The sequence below is a fragment of the Rosa chinensis genome, chromosome 4 (genome assembly GCF_002994745.2).
Source record: "Rosa chinensis cultivar Old Blush chromosome 4, RchiOBHm-V2, whole genome shotgun sequence".
NCBI classification, from domain to species: Eukaryota; Viridiplantae; Streptophyta; class Magnoliopsida; order Rosales; family Rosaceae; genus Rosa; species Rosa chinensis.
Window position 1 is genome coordinate 61,346,471 of NC_037091.1, and position 15,911 is coordinate 61,362,381.

The following is a 15,911-nucleotide window of genomic DNA, read 5'->3' on the forward strand; positions in this document are numbered from 1 at the left end:
TGCGCACCCCGCTTCCCTGCGCACGCTGCTGCCCCGCCTACGCACCCGTGCACCTGCAGCCCTACACCACTGCTGCTGCTCCTGCAGTTTGCCTCCGCTGCTCCTGCACCACTACTACCACCGCAGCCCCTGCTGCCCCGCATTCGCTGCACGCCTCTACTAGGATTGCTTCGCTCCATCACGCCTACATCGACACGCGCGTGATCCAAATACAAGTAAGTATTCAAAAGAGTAAGTTTTGAAGTTCCTATAATTCGGAATTTATATTTCTTATTCTTTTCTCGGGGACTTGAAAACCTCCCTTCTTCTACATCCCACCTTTCTTATAACGTGGGTTCGATCATTGAAAAGCGGAATCATGGGGATTCACGCAATTAACGAACTAAGAGCGTTCGTAAGACTTCGGACTAAGAGCGTCCGCAAGCATCGATTTATGACCTTATAAACATCATTGTTTCGGTCTAATCCAATTTTCTTGGAAATCGATTTCTTGGTAGCATAGCTCGGAAATCTTAATATTTAGTTGTCGTGGAAGTTTTAACTCCGAAACTAATATATTTCTTCTTCTTATTTCAGGATGTCGAAACTTGACTTTCCTGCACTTACCTCAACTGGCTCGGAATATCATAGTTGGGCCACGGATGTTGAGCACCATCTCACTTCAAAAGGGATCCTACCCTTAATTCAAGCTCCTAATCCTACTCTCATATTTGAGCGTACGGCTACGAATAATGCCACCGCCCTCATCTTGATGAGGCGCCACATGGATAAATCACTCCGATTGGAGTACATGGCAATCAAGGATGCTAGAGAATTATGGGTTGCGCTAGAAGAGCGATTTGGTAATATCAAGGATACCCTCCTCCCTGACTTGAAAGTTCAATGGGGCAATCTACGATTCGCCGACTTCAAGTCTGTAGCTGAATATAATTCAGAAGTTCTACGCCTCAAAACCATGTTGGGGTTCTGTGGACAACCCGTCACAGAGCAAGAACTAATTGAGAAAACTCTCTCCACCTTCCCCGTCTCAGCAATTTTGCTCTCAAAGCAATATCGAACGGAATTTGATACTAGACGGATCACGAGATTTCATCAGCTCATTACTGTGATGTCTGTAGCTGAAAAACATGATAATATCCTCGTGAGAAATTATAATTCAAGGCCTATCGGAACTAAGAGCGTTCAGGAGGCGAATTATAATCATGCACCCAAAGGAGGGCGCAAGGAGCGGAACCCTAACAATAAGGGACATAACGGACGTTTTGGTCCATATAACCGCCCTACAAAGGAAGGAAACCGCCACAATGGAGCGGGAACACGTGGCAACAAAAGCCAACGTGGGAGAGGGGGACACAAGGCCGCCGGCCATAGGGGTGGCGCCAATGTCCAACACGGACGCCAATCTCGTCCTCATGCACAAGATGCATCTCAATTCAAGGGAGGAAATCGTAATGATGCATGCCATAGATGTGGATCTATTGAACATTGGTTCAAGCAATGCAATGCAAGCAAACAATTGGCTGCACATTACAAGGCATATAGAGAATTTCGAGAACATGAGACCTATCTTGCCGAAGATGTAGAAGAAGAAGGTGATGATGCACACGCCAATCTCACCATAGCGGACTTCAAATCTGACAAAGAATTGCACAAGGATGCTGCAGATTTTGATTAGTATAGTCCTTTACTTTTCCAAGAATCATGTAATGACAATTATGCCTTAAATCAATAAAATGACTTATTGTATTAACTTTTTCCCTCTAGGCGTACTCAAGAGTACTTGTGATGTCTAGGCAAGGTTTGATCTGAGAGAACGGTTTTAAAAGTGAGCAACGCTCCACCAAAATCTCGCCTTACCTTACCTGGTCACAACCAAATTGAAATTACCGAACGGATTAAGTGACTACGATTTGTCTACTATTTGATTTTATATTGGATTAGATTTTAGTCAAGAAACTTTGATGTAATCATTGGCTATCATTAATAAAGTGTCAACTTATTTTATTCAAATGTCTTGGACATAATATTCTAAATTCGAACTTTATTTTTTCAGTATGTTTCCCGGAGAGCTCGAATGCCTCGTGGACAGTGCCACTACACATACCATCCTTCGAAATAGACAGCTATTCCTATGGATGGCGCCTACTCGATCTTCTGTGACTACGATGGCTGGACCATCTCAATTGATTCATGGTCGAGGACCAGCTCAATTTATGTTGCCTAATGGCACTACTTTGAATGTCACCGAAGCTCTTTATGCTCCTAGGGCAGGAAGAACCCTATTGAGCTTCAAAGATATAAGAGCCAATGGTTTTCATGTGGAAACACATTGTGAGAATGGACAAGAGTTCCTTTGCATCACCTCTAATGACTACGGACATAAACGAGTATTAGAGAAACTTATGTGTCGCTCTAGTGGGTTGTATGCAACCACTATTCGAGTCATTGAATCCAATCATGTCATGAGAGATGATTTATGGGATTCCGACACGTATAGGCTTTGGCACGACCGTTTGGGACACCCAGGTCGTGACATGATGATCCGTATATTAAAGACTTCACATGGACATCCCTTTTTCAGAACGAAAGGAAGTAAAACTCGAAATTTGGATCAAGGAGGAGCACCTGCGCCTCACGGCGCCTTTCCCCCTCAAGTCCGGCCATCCCCGGTCGGCGCCGCTATCCCCCTGCGGCCCAAGGGTGGCTTTGACGCCACCCCTGCTCCCTTGACTCCCATTTTTACTTCTAAGGTCCATTGTGACTTCATGGCTCCAACCAAAATCCTCATTGGTTGTTTCCAAAGCCCATCATTCGTTCTGCAAAGCCTGCTCTTTAGCAAAGTTAGGATCGAGACCATCCTATGCAAAGGACACCAAAGAAAATATACCATTCTTGCAAAGAATCCAAGGTGATATTTGTGGACCTATTCAACCACCATGCGGACCATTTAGATATTTTATGGTGTTGGTTGATGCATCGACACGCTGGTCACATGTCATGCTATTGTCCACAAGGAACGCTGCATTTGCTAAACTCCTAGCACAAATAATTAAGTTACGGGCTCACCACCCTGATCATCCCATTAAGTCTATCAGATTAGACAATGCTGGGGAGTTTACATCAAAGACTTTTGATGATTATTGCATGTCCATTGGGATTGATGTTGAACATCCTGTTCCTCATGTTCATACCCAAAATGGTCTCGCAGAAGCCACCATTAAACGACTACAAATGGTTGCTCGAGCATTGGTGATGCGCACCAATCTCCCTCTTTCTGCTTGGGGCTATGCAATATTGCATGCAGCTGTGCTTATTCGTCTGAGGCCCACTGCCACTCAACCCTTCTCTGCGTCCCAGATGGTTACTGGGTATGAGCCTGATGTCTCACACTTACGCATATTTGGGTGTGCAGTCTATGTGCCTATTGCGCCGCCACAGCGCACCAAAATGGGTCCTCAAAGACGATTAGGCCTTTATGTTGGATATGATTCTCCAACGATTATCCGCTACATAGAACCCTTGACAGGCGATCTCTTTACCGCTAGATTTGCGGATTGTCACTTCGATGAGACAGTCTTCCCGTCGTTAGGGGGAGATAGGAACATAAATGTTCAACAGGAACGACAGGAATTGTCGTGGTCTGTCCCCACTATGTCTCATCTTGATCCCCGAACCGCACAGTCAGAAATTGAAGTGCGGAGAATTCTCGATCTTCAGAACGCAGCAGATTCGATGCCTGATGCGTTTTCTGATATCGCTAAAGTGACAAGATCACACATACCTGCTGCAAACGTGCCTGCAAGGATTGATGTCCCTAAAAGTAGAGGACATGACGCCAACTCAAGAATGCATGAGCATGGCGCCAACGTCCCATCTCTCAATGATGGTGACGTTATGGCTAGGCCCACGGCTCCCGCCAAGAAACGCGGGAGGCCCATAGGTTCGATGGATTCTCGCCCAAGAAAGAAAGCGAGTTCGGCACAAAATAATCCATTAATCATCGATGTAAATAATCCATCTCATGAGAATATTCCAGATTATGGTTATGTCCAAGAGGCATCATTGGGGGACGCTCCAATGTCAGAACCAACTCCAGAGAATAGAGAGATCTCCATAAATTACACTAGTGTACATGAGATGATGGATAGAAATTCTATGGCGATTGATGATGCATTTGCATATCATATTGCAAAAGGAATTATAGAATATGATGATATCGAACCTCGCTCTGTTGAAGAATGTCAACGAAGAGCGGATTGGCCTAAATGGAAAGATGCGATCCAGGTTGAATTGGATTCACTAACAAAGAGACAGGTATTTGGGCCTGTAACGCAGACACCCCAAATGTAAAGCCTGTTGGCCATAAATGGGTCTTTGTTAGAAAGCGTAATGAGAAAAATGAGGTTGTTAGATACAAAGCCCGCCTTGTGGCGCAAGGTTTCTCACAACGCCCTGGAATTGACTACGAGGAGACATATTCTCCCGTAATGGACGTTATAACGTTCCGCTACCTTGTCAGTTTGGTAGTTTCCGAAAAACTTGACATGCAACTTATGGATGTGGTTACAGCATATCTCTATGGGGATCTAGATTCAGAGATATATATGAAGGTTCCAGATGGACTTCAATTACCCAAATCAAGTGGCTCTAAACCACGGAGCGCGTTTTCAATAAGATTAAAACGCTCACTATATGGATTAAAACAATCCGGACGGATGTGGTATAACCGTCTAAGTGACTACTTGATTGGGAAGGGATATATTAACAATGAAATATGCCCATGCGTGTTCATTAAAAGAACAAGTTCCGGATTTGCAATCGTAGCAGTTTATGTCGATGACATGAACCTAATTGGAACTCTAGATGAGTTGAAGGAAACTGCTAAATACTTGAAATCCGAATTTGAGATGAAAGATCTTGGGAAAACACGGTTTTGTCTCGGTTTAGAACTCGAGCACCGTAGTGATGGAATCTTGATCCATCAGTCTGCATATACTCAGAAAATCCTAAGGCGCTTTAATGAAGATAAAGCAAAGCCTACGAGTACTCCCATGATCGGCCGTAGTCTTGAGCCCGGAAAAGATCCGTTTCGTCCAAGAGATGAGGACGAAGAACCATTAGAGGCCGAGGTGCCCTATTTGAGTGCAATAGGCGCATTATTGTACTTAGCTCAATGCACAAGACCGGATATCTCATTCGCAGTGAACTTGTTAGCTCGACATAGCTCTGCGCCAACACGCCGCCATTGGATTGGTATAAAGACAATCTTTCGATACCTAAGAGGTACGATTGATATGGGCCTATTCTATCCCTACAGAGAGAAAAGGAATGACGGAAAATTGGGATTGGACCCCAAAAGGCAAAACGCCCCCGTCCATGGAATGGCCGCCGGCCATGTTGCCACCGCCGGCGCCGCCACCGCTCATGGTGGCCGGCGTTCTCCTATCTCCCTCCATCAAAACGACAATGATGTCTTGATGGGTTTTGCTGATGCAGGGTACCTCTCTGACCCTCACAAAGGTCGCTCCCAAACTGGTTATGTCTTTACCATGGGAAGCACTGCTATATCTTGGAGGTCTACAAAACAGACCCTTGTTGCTACTTCCTCAAATCATGCAGAGATTATTGCTCTACATGAAGCTGTACGTGAATGTGTATGGCTAAGGTCTGTAATTCGACACATTCAAGGAAGTTGTGGTTTGAAGTCTACCACAAATGAACCTACATGCATTTATGAGGATAATGCAGCTTGTATTGAACAAATGAAGTTAGGTTTCATCAAGGGCGACAACACCAAGCATATATCGCCTAAGTTCTTTTATAATCAGCAACAACAATCACTTCTAAAGATTGAAGTGAATCAAATCCGATCAGAGGATAATGTAGCGGACTTATTCACTAAGTCGTTACCTAAATCCACATTCGAGAAACATGTGAAGAGCATCGGATTGAGAAAGTTATCCGAACTCCCACGATTATATCAATCAGGGGGAGATATCGACATCAGGGGGAGTTATGATGTCTACATGTTCGATCTCGAAGAGTGAAGGACGTGTTGTGCTCTTTTTGTCCTTCGACCAGGGTTATTTTTATCCCACAGGGTTTTTGTTACCTGGCAAGGTTTTTAACGAGGCAACGGATGAAGCGTCACCACCAAGTTTGAAGCGGCACAAGGGGGAGTGTTGAAGGAATATCGATTTAGTGTGCCTTATCAAACTAGGAGTAGCAATAGGAGAGAAGGTTCTAGATTTCCCAATCCTACACGGATTGGTATTCCTTGTAACATTAGAACTAGCACTTTGTAATCCCTATATATAGGGCTCCTATTCTCAATAATAAGAACACATCTCTCTCATCAATCTCTCTCAAATAAATTACTTAAACAAATATACATTAAAAAACAGTAAATATTAGGTGACCTGGTTACCCAACGGGTGAACTTGCTCTTATACTAGAAGCAAAACAGATATTATGTGTGACTGTGTATTTAATTTAAAGAATAAGATAAAATAATAAAATCAATTTTGAGCAGGTGAATAGAATGAGCAGTTGAAATGAGTGCGTACGTGGAAGTTTTAAACTGTAGATAAATTACACTTTTTTTCAATTTTTTTTAATCTTTTTCCTCTTTACAATTTATAGTTTTATTCTTGCAAATTTAAACTTAAAGTTTTTTCTTTTTTCTTTTTCAGTAAAAACAAATTCTGTTTTGGTTGAATAGTATAGATTAGACCAAATATCTAGTAAATATATTTGTCTTTTAAATTTTGCTCTAATCTTTGTTGTACAAAGACGATAACATATTGATAATAGTTTGTGCATTGTTAAAAGATACATAGTATACATTTTTTGTATATTAAGAGTTAATTACATATAAGTGCACATTTGAATGTTTTTTTAGCCATAAGGCCACCAACTAATTTTTTTTCCCTCATAAGGCCACTAGATTAAAAATGGTGTTATATTTTGAATATAAAAACCAACATATTTACATAAATGTCACTAGAGTAAAAAGTCAACAACCATTCTCTCCCTCCTCTTCAGCGAGGTCTCCGGTCAACTCTGGCCGACCTCCGGCCAACTCCGGCGGGTCTCCGGCCAACTTCCGGCGACCACAAAAGCTATTGTCACTAACATCAAAAGCTACTATGGCCAGCAACAAAAACTACACTGATGAGATTTTCAGCAACCTCCGACAAGGTCACAAAAGCTATTATCACTAGCAATAAAAGCTACTATCACCAGCAACAAAAGTTACGGTGGTGAGATTTTCGGGGAGGTCACAAAAGCTACTATCACCAGCAACAAAAGCTACGCTGGTGAGATTTCCTGTGAGGTCACAAAAACTACTGTCACTAGCAACAAAAGCTACGCTGGCGAGATTTTCACCGATGTCACAAAAGCTACGCTGGCAAAAGCTACTGTCACCAGCGTAGCTTTTGTGACATCGCCGGAAATCTAAAAGCTACGGACATAGAAACAGAAAGCTACTATAACACGTAAAAAACTACTAGACCAGTAATGAAAAGCTACTCACATAGAAACAGAAAGCTAATATAACACATGTAAAAAAGTACTAGACTGGTAATAAAAAGCTACGGACATATATACTAATTGCAACAAAACCAATTGATTATCCATGTTGATAGTGTAACAGAATTCTCAAACAAGAAATGCTAGAGATACGAAATCACAACATAAAGAAAACTAAATTTCATACAAAATCCTAATTTTCCAATTTGATAAACTATTGACATAAAAAAACTTAAAATCAATCAAAACGAAAATAGAAAAGCTACTGACATCTGCTTGATAAGATACTAACATAGATACAGAAAGCTACAATCGCTATGATGGAAAACCACTATAATAGTTACAGAGAGCTACTGATTTGAAAACAAAAACTATTGACATTAGCTTGAAAAGATACTAACATAAACACATAAAGCTACTATCACTATATTGAAAAGCCACTAGAACAATTACACGGAGCTGCTAACTTGAAATAATGAAAATGAAAATAGAGGCTACTGACATCATGTTGAAAAGATACTAACATAGACATAGAAAGATAATATCACTATGTTGAAAAGCCGCTATAACAGTTATAGAGAGTTACTAACTGCAACAAATTACAAATAACATACAAGAAATGGTTCATTATTCATCAATCAAAATACATCACAACACAAGCAATACCAAGGCTTCATATGTCCCCTCCCTGATTAGAAGAAGCAATTAAAAGCTGTACAAAACACTGACAAAAAGAGAAAAAAAGGTCTATACAAAACAAAAGCTCTGCAATTGCAATGACACCAAAAATCAAAGACAAAATCAGAATAGTGGCCATTTGACTCCGTCTCCTTCACAACAAAATAATCAATAACACTGATAGAGGACCTTAGAATCCATCATTGGATTAAACTTTTCATAGTTATAGACATTAGAATCCTTCATTTCCAAAATACATAATGCTCAATAGTTCAAGATTATACAATGAGACTGAGACTTGGACGTCATAGATCTCGATTCAATTCATTAAATCCAGATAAACTAACTAAACCAAATCCAATGACAATATGAATGGAATTCAAAGGCTTATCACCTTTCTTGGCTGATGGTGTCCCAAATCTGGGCCTTGACGATCTTATCATCGACATGGATGCTCCGAGTGGCGAACTCGACGCCGATGGTGGATATAGACTCGAGGTTGAACTTGTTGCGAAATGAACCTGGACAAGAGGTTGGATTTGCCGACGCCGGAATCAATTAGGAAGACGAACTTGAAGAGGTAGTCGTAGTCACCATCTGACCTATAGGCCATCTCGAAGAGCCGGAGAGACTTTTCGGTTGGGATTTTCGATTGGGGATGAAGAAGCTCAGGACCTTGTCGTTGTCACCGGATGCAGGTGAGGCGGAGGAAGAGGCGGTATTGGTGGTGGAGGGCCTCGTCGAAGAGCCGGAGTCGTGTAGATCGCGTCATGCGTTCAAGTCGTCACCGGCGATAGTGAGGTATGCAACGGCATCGTTTCGGTTGCGCCTTGCCTCTAAGTTGTCAACGGCGAGCTCGTGAGGGCTGCAACGACATCGATTTGGTTTGTGAGGGATAGTCGTGCCATGCCTCCAGGTCGTCGCCGACATCCTCGTGAGGAGAGAGAGAGAGAGAGAGAGAGAGAGAGAGAGAGAGAGAGAGAGAGAGAGAGAGAGAGAGAGAGAGAGAGAGAGAGAGAGAGAGAGAGAGAGAGAGAGAGAGAGAGAGAGAGAGAGAGAGAGAGAGCGTGAGAGATTTTTTTTTTTAAACCAGAGAGAGATATTAAAAATTGAGAGGTCAGAAATTGTGAAAGGGCATAATTGTCATAGACAAAATAATTTGAAGATAGAAGTGGCTTTATATGTACAAAAAAACTTAGGTAGCCTTATGGCTAATTAAAGTTTCAAAATGACACTTACATGTAATTTTCTATATTTTTAATTGCTTTTTATTGTTTATTCAAATTATACTAGAAGGAAAACACACACTATGTGTGTGCATTTAATTTAAAAAAAAAAAAATTAAATAATGAAACCAATTTTTAGCAGTTAAATGTGAGGAACAGTTGAAATTAGTGGATGATAGTTTGGGAGAGCAGATAGATAATGCTTATTTTTATATATTTTTTAATCTTTTTTATTTTGTAATTTACAACTTTATCCTTACACATTTAGGGCTTGTCCGGTAACGTTTTTAAAAATGATTTTTCCAAAACCGATTTTGAAAATAAAAACGAGAAAACAAGATTGGATTTTTGAGATCCAAAAATGTGTCTGGTAGCTTATTCAGAAAACAATTTTCAAAAACGAGAGAAGATTGCGACTAGAGATGAGAGAGAGACCTGAGAAGAAGATAGCGACGTGAGAATATGGAAGAAGATAGCACATTCTTTTTTTTCTTTGTTTTGGAAAATATATCTCCGTGTTTTCTAAAATATGAGAATGAAAAGGTGAAAACGTCTATTTGTCGTTTTCCTGATTTACGAGTAAACTAAAAAATTATTTTCAAAAATTATTTTCTGCATTTTTGAAAACAGACCAACGAACACATTTTCAATCCATTTTCATTTTATAAAATGAAAAAGATGACTTGAAAACGTTACCGAACGCCACCTTAAACTTTCTTAAACTTTTTTAATATTTGAGGGCTATTTCAGTAAAAAAAAAATTATTTTGGCTAACAAACTCTCTTCTCTTAATAATAGTATAGATATCAAGCAATTGTATAAATGAGCTGAAATGCACATCACATATTACTTTATTATTTTTCTACGAACTCTAAAAATGCAACATTCATGAGTGTACCACCCTTGTCACTAATAAACTATTTGGTGGTTTTTTATTTGACTACTTACTTATAAGTATAAATTAGTGTTGAAAATAATGGTACTTTCATCTGGTACCAATCTACCATGTATTAAACAAGAATTGAATACCGTGAATTTAGAATTTAGTTCCCACGTGAATTGAAGACAGTGAATTTAGTTTTCGACGTGTGGCCTCCCCAGATGTCGAAAATCGACCATGTATGCATTTGTACCCACGACAACGCCGCCACCGCCACCGCCACCATTAAAAGCAATAGAGGTGCAACCCACTAACAAAGGTAGAGAACCCGTAGTTGGTTCTTTCCCTGAGCAAACCTGCACTGCCCACACTGCCAGCAGCCGCGCTACAATCCCAAAGTCGTCGCCACCGCAAACCAGAGAGGACTGATCTACAGTGCCTCCATCTCCGCAACTAAGAACTAGCCCCTCACCACCACAAATAGTCGGATCTCCAGGAGCTAACACCGCAGCAAATACCAGACCATCTTCGGTCCCCACCCCGAGAGAGTCTTCGAACAGAAATCCTAGACCACTGCCAGCACGAACTGTGATAATAGCAAGAAGAAAGAGGTTGCAGCCTATGGACATAGATAGCCATCGAGCAAGCCCATCACAACCGTGGATTAGACGAGAGAAAAGAGAAACAACCCCCTTCACCGTCGCAGGTACAAGACCGCCACCATCCAAGGCTAGCCGCAGTCGAGACGCCTATCTGCGAGAGTCAGAGAGAAAAGCATTTTTCTCCATGTGAAATGTTTTCTTATTTCACATTTCAGCCCGAATGCGCGAGCACAAATCAGTCCCCCTAGACGAACACCAGTGATGTTCAATCCTTTACCTAGACCAAACCGAAATGAGTCACCTTTTGTTACCAACATTGGTGGTACTAGGGTGGTGGTGGAAAATACTCAAGTTTTCGTCCCCAAACACTCTATAACCAATAAGGAGCACCTCAACAATTACTGTCTCTTAGCCAAGGTCTTCGGCAAGAAGGTCTCTCCTAGGAAATGCAACAGAATGTGGGCTAATCTTCAAGGCACAGTCAAACTGATCCAAATGGCGAATGGCTGGTTCTCACTGGAATTTGCTTACCTGCAAGACGTTGATTTTGTCCTGGAAAATAGGCCCTGGTTTGTCAAGGGCCGAATCTTCCATATCCGGAAATGGTCCCCATCTTTGAACCCGAGGGAGGATACTATTGAGACCCTGGTGCTTTGGGTTCGACTTCTCAACCTTCCTCTGCATTACTGGAGCAAGGAGGCCATCATACCAATAGTTCAGGTAATTGGTCGTTTTATTAGGCTTGATGAACGTACTGAGAATAGTGAGAATTATGTCTTTGCAAGGGTCTGCATGGAAATAGACCTGAGGACTCCTCTAAAAAGGGTTCTGGTTTTAAGGAGGAAGAGGAGGGAGACCTACCGTTTGACCTGGTGAGCCCCCCTGCAAAAGTCCTAGTCTCCTAGGAGGTTATCTTTGAAATCTGCTTCGAGTGTGGCAGTCATAAGCACAGGATCCAAAGCTGCCCCCATAAGAAAAAAGAAAATCACTTTGTCATGGTTGACAAAGAAGAAGGGGATGGTGATATAGAACCCAGAAGGAATGGAGGTGGATTCAGAGATTATGAAGCTAGCCTTTGACAAGGTGATGCTGTATTTCCCACAACCTGCTAAGACTGATGCTGAAATGGATGCAAATCCTGTTAACAACGACAACATGAATCCTCCGTCTCCTGGTTGGACTCATGTTAGGAGGAAAGGTCACACCACCCCAAAAGCTGCTGCGACTGAGAACAGTGGCAATGAGAAAGTGAAGGAAATGGAGAGGCTCTATGCTAGGAAAGGCAAGGCTGTGCTGGAATCAAAGAGGGCTCTGGTTAAACCAGGAATAAGTTTTAGGGATGCTGCTAAAGGAAAGGGAACTATTGTGATCACGGACAAGGACACTGAAAGCTTCTTTAACCAACAAGTGAACAAGAACACCGGGAGGAGTACCAAGAGTTCATCCTCAAGTGAGGAGGTGGTGAGCTCTTCTGATACCATTAGTTCTGTTTTATCTTACTCATCTTACCCTGATATTGCTAAACTTTATAATACACCAACTAAATTTAGGCCAATGGCCGAGGAACCGTACTCATCCAAGGATGCAGTAGCTTATTTTAAGGCTAACTTTAACTCACCAAATGTGCAGTTTCAGAATTTCAATGATGCTAGGGCCTCTGGGTTTGAAGAGGGAGATGATAGCATGAATGAGTTTGAGGTGAAAATGATAAATGGAAAGAGGGCTTTGGTTTTTAAGACTGACAGCCCTGAAATAAGCTCAGGCTCAAGGACAGCCCTGAAATGAGCTCAGGCTCAAGGAAGAGAACTAGAGACATGAAGGATAACCAGAACATGGCTGCTGCTGATGCTGAAAATGAGGAGGATATCACCTCTTCTCTGAAGATCTAGAAACCATGAAGTTTCTTAGTTGGAATAGTAGGGGTAGTGCTTGGTCGGGTTTTGTAGCACAGACCCTTTTTTATGCTTCTTCTGTTGATCCAGATGTTTTGTTTATCATGGATACTAGATCATCTGATCAAATCTTAAATAAATTGAAGAATTTACCTTATGATGGTGTTTATAATGTCTCTGCAATTGGTCAGTGTGGTGGCATGGCCCTATTCTGGAAGTCCAGAATGGTTAAAGTAGACATAATTCAACCCCATGAGAGATTTATCCACTGCACTATTACTGACCTTATTACAAATGACTTTTGGTATACTACGTTTATCTATGCCTATCCTCAAAAAGAGAAACAAGCCCAACTTTGGGATGAAATCTCTAAGTTAAATCCTCCCCGCACTAATAAATGGCTCGTAATTGGAGATTTCAACATTATTGCCAATATGAGCGAAAAACTTGGTGGTAACCAAGTGGTAACAAATTATATGCTTAACTTCATTCATTTCTTAAATAGGGAGAGTCTTTTCTCTATTAATGCTTCTGGTTTACCTTATACTTGGACTAACAAACACATTGATGATACCCTTATCTTTGAAATATTAGACAGGGCTTGTGCTAATGCCAACTTACTAAATGACTTTCCGGACTTACGCCTTGAAAACTTGCCAATTATTGGTTCTGATCATGGACCTATCTGCCTTACCCTGAAACAAGAAGAAAAGCAGGTTGGTAGGGGGTTCAAATTTGAGGCAATGTGGCTTTCCCACAGAGGTTTTAAACCAATGGTACAAAACATTTGGCAGCAAAGGGTTAAGGAAAACTCCCTCCACAACTTCCTTACTATTTGTAATCAGTTCATTGCCCAGGCAAAGGTTTGGAATAAAAATGTTTATGGTAACCTTTTTAAAAAAATAGAAAACCTCAATGAACAAAACTACATTGTTCAGCAACAGTTAATGCTCTCACCTGATTCTACTTATTTGCAGGGACAGGATCAGGAATTACGAAAGCAATTAACACAATGTTATAAAGATGAGGAACTGTTCTAGCTGCAAAAATCAAGAGCGAATTGGCTGCAGCTCGGAGACAGGAACACCAAGTTTTTCCAAATGCAGGCTAATATGAGGAAAAGGAATAACTATATTATGAAACTCAAAAATAATGAGGGAACATGGGTTACTACAAACCAGGAAATAGCCGAGATGCTAGTCCGAGACTTCAAGAAAAGATTCTGCTGATCATACACCTAGTGCCAATTCCATAAATAATTTTATTTCTATTATCACTCCCTGAATCACTAATGAAGATAACTTATTGCTTATGAAACAGGTAACAGACGAGGAAATCCATGATGCGGTCATATCCATAGGACCATTTAAAGCCAAATTGGATGCCAAACCATGCTATGTCATGTTTTAAATGTTCCAAGAAGATAACTAATAGTATTGACAAGCAGGCCAGGTCCTTTTTATGGGGATCGGACATGAAATGCCCCCCGATTGCTTGGAAGCAGGTTTGCCAACCCAAGTCAATGGGGGGTTTAGGTATAAGGCCCTCTGCTTTCTTCAACAATGTAGCTATAGCCAAATTGGCTTGGAAAATAATTAAAGAACAAGATAACTGGTGGGCTCAAATAATGAGAAAAAAGTATCTAAGGAATGCCTCTTTTTTCCAGGTTAGGAAGAAGCAGTCAAACTCTCTTGCCTGGAAAGGAGTACTGGATGCACGAGACCTCATTCTTAAAGGCATGAGATAGATCTTAGGCAATGGAAAATCAATCCACTTCTGGATATTCAATTGGGTGTTTGATCACCCCTTGCATATTTATGTTGCAGAAGACAAAAGGCACCTAATCAATTGGGATGAAACTGTTGACAACTATATACAGGACAAGGCCTGGAATAAGGGTAAGCTCTCCCTCTTTTTTGATCATAACATCATTAATCAGATTACAAGTATTCATGTTCCTACAACTGAACAGGAAGATGACTTCATTTGGGGACCATCTTCAAATGGTCTCTTTACCATCAAATCAGCCACTTGGTTGCAACTTAATACACAAGAAAAGCACAATCAAATTGCTCTTATCAGCAAATTATGGAAACTGGATATCCAACCAAAAATCAAACTATTTGGTTGGCTATTGCTAAGAGGAAGATTGAAAACAAGAGATAGACTCTCTAAATTTAGAATGATAGATGACAATTCTTGTCCTATGTGTAATATTGACAATGAAACTGCAGACCATCTTTTTGGCTGTTGTAGTTTTGCTGCAGAAGTATGGAGATTGACAGGTATGCCTGCAACTTTGAGCTGGAATGAGGGATATCTCAAAGTCTTCCATGATTTGTTCATTTCTCAACCTTTTAACAGTAGCCTCTTTGCAAAAATAATCACCTCCTGTTGGAAAATCTGGAAAGCCATAAATGATAAAGTGTTCAGAAATGCAAACCCAAACCCACAATCTGTGGTAGCAGCTTCTGCTGCGAATATGGGTGATGTCAGATCTACAGAGGGACAAGCAGAGAGAGTTTTTTCCCAAAACAAACAAACAACCATTAGGTGGATAGCTCCTTCTGCTTGTGCAGTTAAACTCAACTTTGATGGATCAGTAAATGGAACCTCCGCTGCAGGTGGTTTTGTTATACGTGAAGTTCATGGAAGGCCCCTGATAGCTGCCACTGAACAAGTTGGTACTTCTACAGTTCCTTTAACAGAAGCTATTGCTCTACGTAACGGACTCGTCTGTGCTTTAGAACGAGGACACAACAGAGTTGAAGTTGAGGGCGACTCCAAACTTGTCATTGATGCTGTCAATAAAGTTATACACCCACCCTGGCGCTTACTCAAAATTATTCAAGATATCCAAGCCATTGCTACAAGTTTCAACTCAATTTCATTTCGACATATCTTCAGGGAAGCAAACTTTGTAGCAGATGCTATAGCTAATCTAGGCCATAATTGTACTAGTGGAAATGTGTGGACAAATAAAGTCCCTATGGAGGCTTCAAGAGCCTTAATGTTCGATCTTGTAAACTCAGGATGCCAAAGAGGCTTCCATCTTTAATCTATAGTCTTTCCGTATAAAAAAAAAAAGTTACCTACTAAT